Source organism: Schistocerca americana, unplaced genomic scaffold, assembly GCF_021461395.2.
Source record: "Schistocerca americana isolate TAMUIC-IGC-003095 unplaced genomic scaffold, iqSchAmer2.1 HiC_scaffold_1334, whole genome shotgun sequence".
In the NCBI taxonomy this organism is placed as follows: domain Eukaryota; kingdom Metazoa; phylum Arthropoda; class Insecta; order Orthoptera; family Acrididae; genus Schistocerca; species Schistocerca americana.
This window is the reverse complement of record NW_025725410.1, coordinates 15,001-22,500: the sequence shown is the minus strand read 5'-3', so window position 1 is coordinate 22,500 and position 7,500 is coordinate 15,001. Positions and strand designations below refer to the sequence as shown.

General features: G+C 54.3%; 3 non-coding genes across 3 annotated transcripts in view; all 3 read right to left on the bottom strand.

The window, feature by feature from the left end:
- LOC124565841 overlaps positions 1-289 on the bottom strand; it is a 4,222-nt gene extending 3,933 nt beyond the window's left edge. The window contains exon 1 of the ribosomal RNA XR_006970629.1: positions 1-289. This exon is cut by the window's left edge and continues 3,933 nt beyond it. This is a non-coding gene — a ribosomal RNA (large subunit ribosomal RNA).
- A 188-nt stretch (positions 290-477) lies between these two features.
- On the bottom strand, positions 478-632 carry LOC124565843. Its single transcript, XR_006970630.1, has one exon. It is a non-coding gene; the product is annotated as a 5.8S ribosomal RNA (ribosomal RNA).
- A 351-nt stretch (positions 633-983) lies between these two features.
- Positions 984-2,893, bottom strand: LOC124565845. Its single transcript, XR_006970632.1, has one exon. It is a non-coding gene; the product is annotated as a small subunit ribosomal RNA (ribosomal RNA).
- Between the last annotated feature and the right edge of the window lie 4,607 nt (positions 2,894-7,500).

Here is a 7,500-nt window from a genome sequence, read left to right as displayed (position 1 = left end):
GCAACCCGACTCGAAGGAGAGGTCCCGCCGACGCTCGCACCGGCCGCTACGGGCCTGGCACCCTCTACGGGCCGTGGCCTCATTCAAGTTGGACTTGGGCTCGGCGCGAGGCGTCGGGGTAGTGGACCCTCCCAAACACCACATGCCACGACAGGCGGCAGCCTGCGGGGTTCGGTGCTGGACTCTTCCCTGTTCGCTCGCCGCTACTGGGGGAATCCTTGTTAGTTTCTTTTCCTCCGCTTAGTAATATGCTTAAATTCAGCGGGTAGTCTCGCCTGCTCTGAGGTCGTTGTACGAGGTGTCGCACGCCACACCGCCAGCCGGCTGTGCACGCTACCGAGTAAGTACCGGTATGCGAACCGCCAGGCGACGGGCGCGCATCGCACGTTTAAGGAGGCGCGGCCGGCCCCACAGGCGGCCGCGACGCTCCCAGGTCTGCGAAGCGGGGCAAACGCCGCGCGCTTCAGTATACGTAGCCGACCCTCAGCCAGACGTGGCCCGGGAACGGAATCCATGGACCGCAATGTGCGTTCGAAACGTCGATGTTCATGTGTCCTGCAGTTCACATGTCGACGCGCAATTTGCTGCGTTCTTCATCGACCCACGAGCCGAGTGATCCACCGTCCTGGGTGATCTTTTCTTAGTTTACACTGTCTCTTTCAAGACAGTTGCATAGGCGGGACGTAGGCGTGTGGCGGCCCCTGTTCAAGCGTTCTGTGTCCAACGGCCTCACGGCCGATGGGCGTCGTACGGCTCCACACCGGAGCGGACAGGCAGTCGGGCGAAAGTCATTCAAAACCGGCGCCAGGCGCCAGGTGCCGCAGGCCAGCCGCTCCAGCGCTTCAGCGCTCGTACCACACAACATTGGCGTTAGTTTTGAGAAGCACGCGTGGTTCCGCACGCGGCGCACGGCTACTGCGAGCCGTACAGGTAGCGTGTTGCGCGACACGACACGCACATCGAAAGACATGCAGTCTAGTCGGTAATGATCCTTCCGCAGGTTCACCTACGGAAACCTTGTTACGACTTTTACTTCCTCTAAATGATCAAGTTTGGTCATCTTTCCGGTAGCATCGGCAACGACAGAGTCAATGCCGCGTACCAGTCCGAAGACCTCACTAAATCATTCAATCGGTAGTAGCGACGGGCGGTGTGTACAAAGGGCAGGGACGTAATCAACGCGAGCTTATGACTCGCGCTTACTGGGAATTCCTCGTTCATGGGGAACAATTGCAAGCCCCAATCCCTAGCACGAAGGAGGTTCAGCGGGTTACCCCGACCTTTCGGCCTAGGAAGACACGCTGATTCCTTCAGTGTAGCGCGCGTGCGGCCCAGAACATCTAAGGGCATCACAGACCTGTTATTGCTCAATCTCGTGCGGCTAGAAGCCGCCTGTCCCTCTAAGAAGAAAAGTAATCGCTGACAGCACGAAGGATGTCACGCGACTAGTTAGCAGGCTAGAGTCTCGTTCGTTATCGGAATTAACCAGACAAATCGCTCCACCAACTAAGAACGGCCATGCACCACCACCCACCGAATCAAGAAAGAGCTATCAATCTGTCAATCCTTCCGGTGTCCGGGCCTGGTGAGGTTTCCCGTGTTGAGTCAAATTAAGCCACAGGCTCCACTCCTGGTGGTGCCCTTCCGTCAATTCCTTTAAGTTTCAGCTTTGCAACCATACTTCCCCCGGAACCCAAAAGCTTTGGTTTCCCGGAGGCTGCCCGCCGAGTCATCGGAGGAACTGCGGCGGATCGCTGGCTGGCATCGTTTATGGTTAGAACTAGGGCGGTATCTGATCGCCTTCGAACCTCTAACTTTCGTTCTTGATTAATGAAAACATACTTGGCAAATGCTTTCGCTTCTGTTCGTCTTGCGACGATCCAAGAATTTCACCTCTAACGTCGCAATACGAATGCCCCCGCCTGTCCCTATTAATCATTACCTCGGGTTCCGAAAACCAACAAAATAGAACCGAGGTCCTATTCCATTATTCCATGCACACAGTATTCAGGCGGGCTTGCCTGCTTTAAGCACTCTAATTTGTTCAAAGTAAACGTGCCGGCCCACCGAGACACTCACTCAAGAGCACCCTGGTAGGATTGCAACGGGGTCCGCCTCGGGACGCACGAGCACGCACGAGGCGCGTCGCACGCCTTCAGCTCGCCCCACCGGCAGGACGTCCCACGATACATGCCAGTTAAACACCGACGGGCGGTGAACCAACAGCGTGGGACACAAATCCAACTACGAGCTTTTTAACCGCAACAACTTTAATATACGCTATTGGAGCTGGAATTACCGCGGCTGCTGGCACCAGACTTGCCCTCCAATAGATACTCGTTAAAGGATTTAAAGTGTACTCATTCCGATTACGGGGCCTCGGATGAGTCCCGTATCGTTATTTTTCGTCACTACCTCCCCGTGCCGGGAGTGGGTAATTTGCGCGCCTGCTGCCTTCCTTGGATGTGGTAGCCGTTTCTCAGGCTCCCTCTCCGGAATCGAACCCTGATTCCCCGTTACCCGTTACAACCATGGTAGGCGCAGAACCTACCATCGACAGTTGATAAGGCAGACATTTGAAAGATGCGTCGCCGGTACGAGGACCGTGCGATCAGCCCAAAGTTATTCAGAGTCACCAAGGCAAACGGACCGGACGAGCCGACCGATTGGTTTTGATCTAATAAAAGCGTCCCTTCCATCTCTGGTCGGGACTCTGTTTGCATGTATTAGCTCTAGAATTACCACAGTTATCCAAGTAACGTGGGTACGATCTAAGGAACCATAACTGATTTAATGAGCCATTCGCGGTTTCACCTTAATGCGGCTTGTACTGAGACATGCATGGCTTAATCTTTGAGACAAGCATATGACTACTGGCAGGATCAACCAGGGAGCTGCGTCAACTAGAGCTGAGCAGCCGGCCGCCCGGGAGTGTGTCCCGGGGGCCCGCGCGAACACGCAAGCGTCCGCTCAATTATTCTGCAAACAGGAGGAGGCTGAGCTCCCCTGCACAATACACCTCGAAACCCTCTCAGGTCCCGGCGGCGCGCAGCGCCGTCCTAAGTACTTGGTCGGGTTCGAGAGAGGCGCAATCGCCCGGAGTTTGGCGAGTAGACGCTTTAGGTGCGACCACCCGTGCTCCCAACTGAGCTTGCCGCTGCCGACAGAGGCCCGGGAGCGTGCTGTCGTGGCATTGCCGGCGGGAGACAACACGCGCCACCTACGGTGGCCGGCAGCTCCAACGCCAGCGCCACAGAAGGACAAAAGCCCCACTTGGGTGCCGAAGCGAACTCTCCCAGCACAGCGCACGCGCCAACACGTCCGCACAGCTGCGATACAATCCACCTGCGAGAACCGCAGAGGCGACCGAGCAGCAGACGGCGTCGCGGCGCCGAGCGCCGGGCGGCGGCGCATCCTCAGCGCACACAGTCCTCAATCGGACCAGCACACTGCAGATGTCCACCGCGCTTCGCACCGGGCCCGCGAGGACCTACTTTGGCCGCACGGCGCCGCGTGCAGGGTGCGCCGGCGCGCAGCTGCGCCGCCTGCCGCCTCCGTCGGCCGGCGCGCCTGCCACTGGCCGCCCCCACCAGCCGGCTGTAGCGCGTGCGCCCACGCACCGCGCGGCCAGCACGCCGGAAGGCCCCCCCTCACCGGCCGGGGACGGTCCCACCCAGCCACCGCCGCGTATCGCTTCACACCCACATGCCATTCACGTTCGTGGGCATGGTGGGTATCGCTGAAACAACCGGTTGGTAGCTCAACCGATCGTCGCCATCACTGATTCACCTCTAGCGAGAACAACCGCACCACAACGGTTTACCAGTTCTTCATTTGCGTAACGTCACCAGCAAACGTAGACGTCCATCGCCATTTGCAAATTCAACGATTGTTGCATGCCTGTGTCAGGTGTCACGACACACTATGTCTGCCCACATACACGCAACAACATGTGCACGCTTCGCGAACACGTGGAAGGTGGCCCCCGTACGTATGCGATGTCCATTGCGCGAACGACTGTCAACCGGCCTCTGTCGCATGTCGCAGATGTGGAACGCAGTGCACCATGCTATCACGGTGTGTGAGAAGAGACGACTACGTCTGACAACACGCGCCACTACATCAACAGACGGCTCATGCTGATCGCCATCCACGGCATACCATACTGCAATCCAGCTCTTATAGGGAGACGACACGTAGCTGAGTGCACAATATTTGGACCGTATGGTTCGCCGTTGTTGGCGCAGTCGTGGTACGGTCACACATGTACCACGATGTATCATTCAGTACATGAGGACCAATGTGCGGTACAGTGTGTGATTTGGACGTACAACATCAGCGGACAGTTGCCACAAGCCGTACCACAACGTAGGCTGTGCTTCGCCATGCGAATGCCAATGAACAACTGCGAAGGGCATTGAGCATGTACGTCCTGCCGCCATCCGCATTACAGTGTATAGCTGCAAGGTGTTTAACATGAAGCGATACTCTGGGGACCGGGCAGTGCGAGTAGCAAACTATATTGCGGGGGTTGCAGTTAGGCAACACTACACTAATTTAACGCGTCGTATGACAATTACAGAGCAGGTTAAGGCCCAACGTGTGTTGGGTTAAGGCCCAACGTGTGTTGGGTTAAGGCCCAACGTGTGTTGGGTTAAGGCCCAACGTGTGTTGGGTTAAGGCCCAACGTGTGTTGGGTTAAGGCCCAACGTGTGTTGGGTTAAGGCCCAACGTGTGTTGGGTTAAGGCCCAACGTGTGTTGGGTTAAGGCCCAACGTGTGTTGGGTTAAGGCCCAACGTGTGTTGGGTTAAGGCCCAACGTGTGTTGGGTTAAGGCCCAACGTGTGTTGGGTTAAGGCCCAACGTGTGTTGGGTTAAGGCCCAACGTGTGTTGGGTTAAGGCCCAACGTGTGTTGGGTTAAGGCCCAACGTGTGTTGGGTTAAGGCCCAACGTGTGTTGGGTTAAGGCCCAACGTGTGTTGGGTTAAGGCCCAACGTGTGTTGGGTTAAGGCCCAACGTGTGTTGGGTTAAGGCGCAACATAGGTTAGGTTAAGGCGCAACATAGGTTAGGTTAAGGCGCAACATAGGTTAGGTTAAGGCGCAACATAGGTTAGGTTAAGGCGCAACATAGGTTAGGTTAAGGCGCAACATAGGTTAGGTTACGGCGCAACATAGGTTAGGTTAAGGCGCAACATAGGTTAGGTTAAGGCGCAACATAGGTTAGGTTACGGCGCAACATAGGTTAGGTTAAGGCGCAACATAGGTTAGGTTAAGGCGCAACATAGGTTAGGTTAAGGCGCAACATAGGTTAGGTTAAGGCGCAACATAGGTTAGGTTAAGGCGCAACATAGGTTAGGTTAAGGCGCAACATAGGTTAGGTTAAGGCGCAACATAGGTTAGGTTACGGCGCAACATAGGTTAGGTTAAGGCGCAACATAGGTTAGGTTAAGGCGCAACATAGGTTAGGTTATGGCGCAACATAGGTTAGGTTACGGCGCAACATAGGTTAGGTTACGGCGCAACATAGGTTAGGTTAAGGCGCAACATAGGTTAGGTTAAGGCGCAACATAGGTTAGGTTAAGGCGCAACATAGGTTAGGTTAAGGCGCAACATAGGTTAGGTTAAGGCGCAACATAGGTTAGGTTAAGGCGCAACATAGGTTAGGTTAAGGCGCAACATAGGTTAGGTTAAGGCGCAACATGGGTTAGGTTAAGGCGCAACATGGGTTAGGTTAAGGCGCAACATGGGTTAGGTTAAGGCGCAACATGGGTTAGGTTAAGGCGCAACATGGGTTAGGTTAAGGCGCAACATGGGTTAGGTTAAGGCGCAACATGGGTTAGGTTAAGGCGCAACATGGGTTAGGTTAAGGCGCAACATGGGTTAGGTTAAGGCGCAACATGGGTTAGGTTAAGGCGCAACATGGGTTAGGTTAAGGCGCAACATGGGTTAGGTTAAGGCGCAACATGGGTTAGGTTAAGGTACAATATGGGTTAGGTTAAGGTACAATATGGGTTAGGTTAAGGTACAATATGGGTTAGGTTAAGGTACAATATGGGTTAGGTTAAGGTACAATATGGGTTAGGTTAAGGTACAATATGGGTTAGGTTAAGGTACAATATGGGTTAGGTTAAGGTACAATATGGGTTAGGTTAAGGTACAATATGGGTTAGGTTAAGGTACAATACGGGTTAGGTTAAGGTACAATACGGGTTAGGTTAAGGTACAATACGGGTTAGGTTAAGGTACAATACGGGTTAGGTTAAGGTACAATACGGGTTAGGTTAAGGTACAATACGGGTTAGGTTAAGGTACAATACGGGTTAGGTTAAGGCACTTGGGGGGGGGGGGGGCCCGGTTTGTTGATTGTGATTATCGTAAGTAAATGACTGCGGCATCATCTGATTTGCCACGTCAGGGTGCACCTTTGGCTCATAACAGGCGGCGCTCTGATTCCATGCTTGTGGCAGACCTGTGTCTTTCATTCCTGCCATTGTTTGTGTGGTGTGACAGGAGGCAGTATTGTGATGTTGGGTGCACCCCTGTCTGGGACATGTGTGGGTGTTGGTGGCTTAGCTGAGCAATGGTGGTTGTCGGAAGGGTGGGATATTCTGTTTTCCGAGTGGACCTCCCGGTCTGGTTATGATAGTGTGGATTGTCTAATGTGGCAGAGAGGATGCACTGGGTGTTGTTCCATGCTGGTGCTTACATATTGTCTGTGTGCCTGTTACAGGCAGAGAGTAGTGCGTGATAAGAGTGTCTGGCTGACGTGTGATTGTGAGCAGAGTCTTTCAGCATGTATACGGACAGGTCTATACATTATCTGTATTCTGATGGCTCTATCTATTACTAATCAGCGCCGTGTATACGTTTAATCCGGTTCCAGTCGAAACTATTGTATCTCTGTACATTAGTGACACGGCGAGCCCGCTATGTAGTTACTCGTCTCGGCAGCTTCCACCGGTGTATGGCAAATGATTATAAGGAATCAGTCTAGTCGTCAATACCGATAGTCTGACGTCACATGTCTGGGGTGGGGGACGCTGCGCCCTTCCGGTGGGTCATGGCCTAGGAAGACTCTTCCCACGCAGGGGGGCTTGGACTGTCATTGACTCTTCCGAGTAATATACTTGCCGTACGTTTTTGCGACTGCGAGTGCAACGCTCACCGGTACCGACATGGATGGAGCGCCTCCTAGCTGCCGCTGAGCATCTGCATTCGTACAGCGAGCAACGCGATCGCGTCTGTAGCTCGTACGTGGTACGGCTCGCAGCTCATGTATATGGACAGCGGGAATGTCGCATATTGGACATAACTCTTCATGAAACGCACGTTATAGGGGTGGATTGCACATTGCGAGTGCGAGCAAAGTCCGCCGTTCATCCGCTGGAGTTGCGAGTTGGGCGGTTGGGGTGGGGCACGAACGGGTGCAGGTGGAGTGATTGCCGGTCCACGACTTCGTGCGGCAGAGGCGCTGGCGTTGGGGTGGGGTCGAAAGAAGG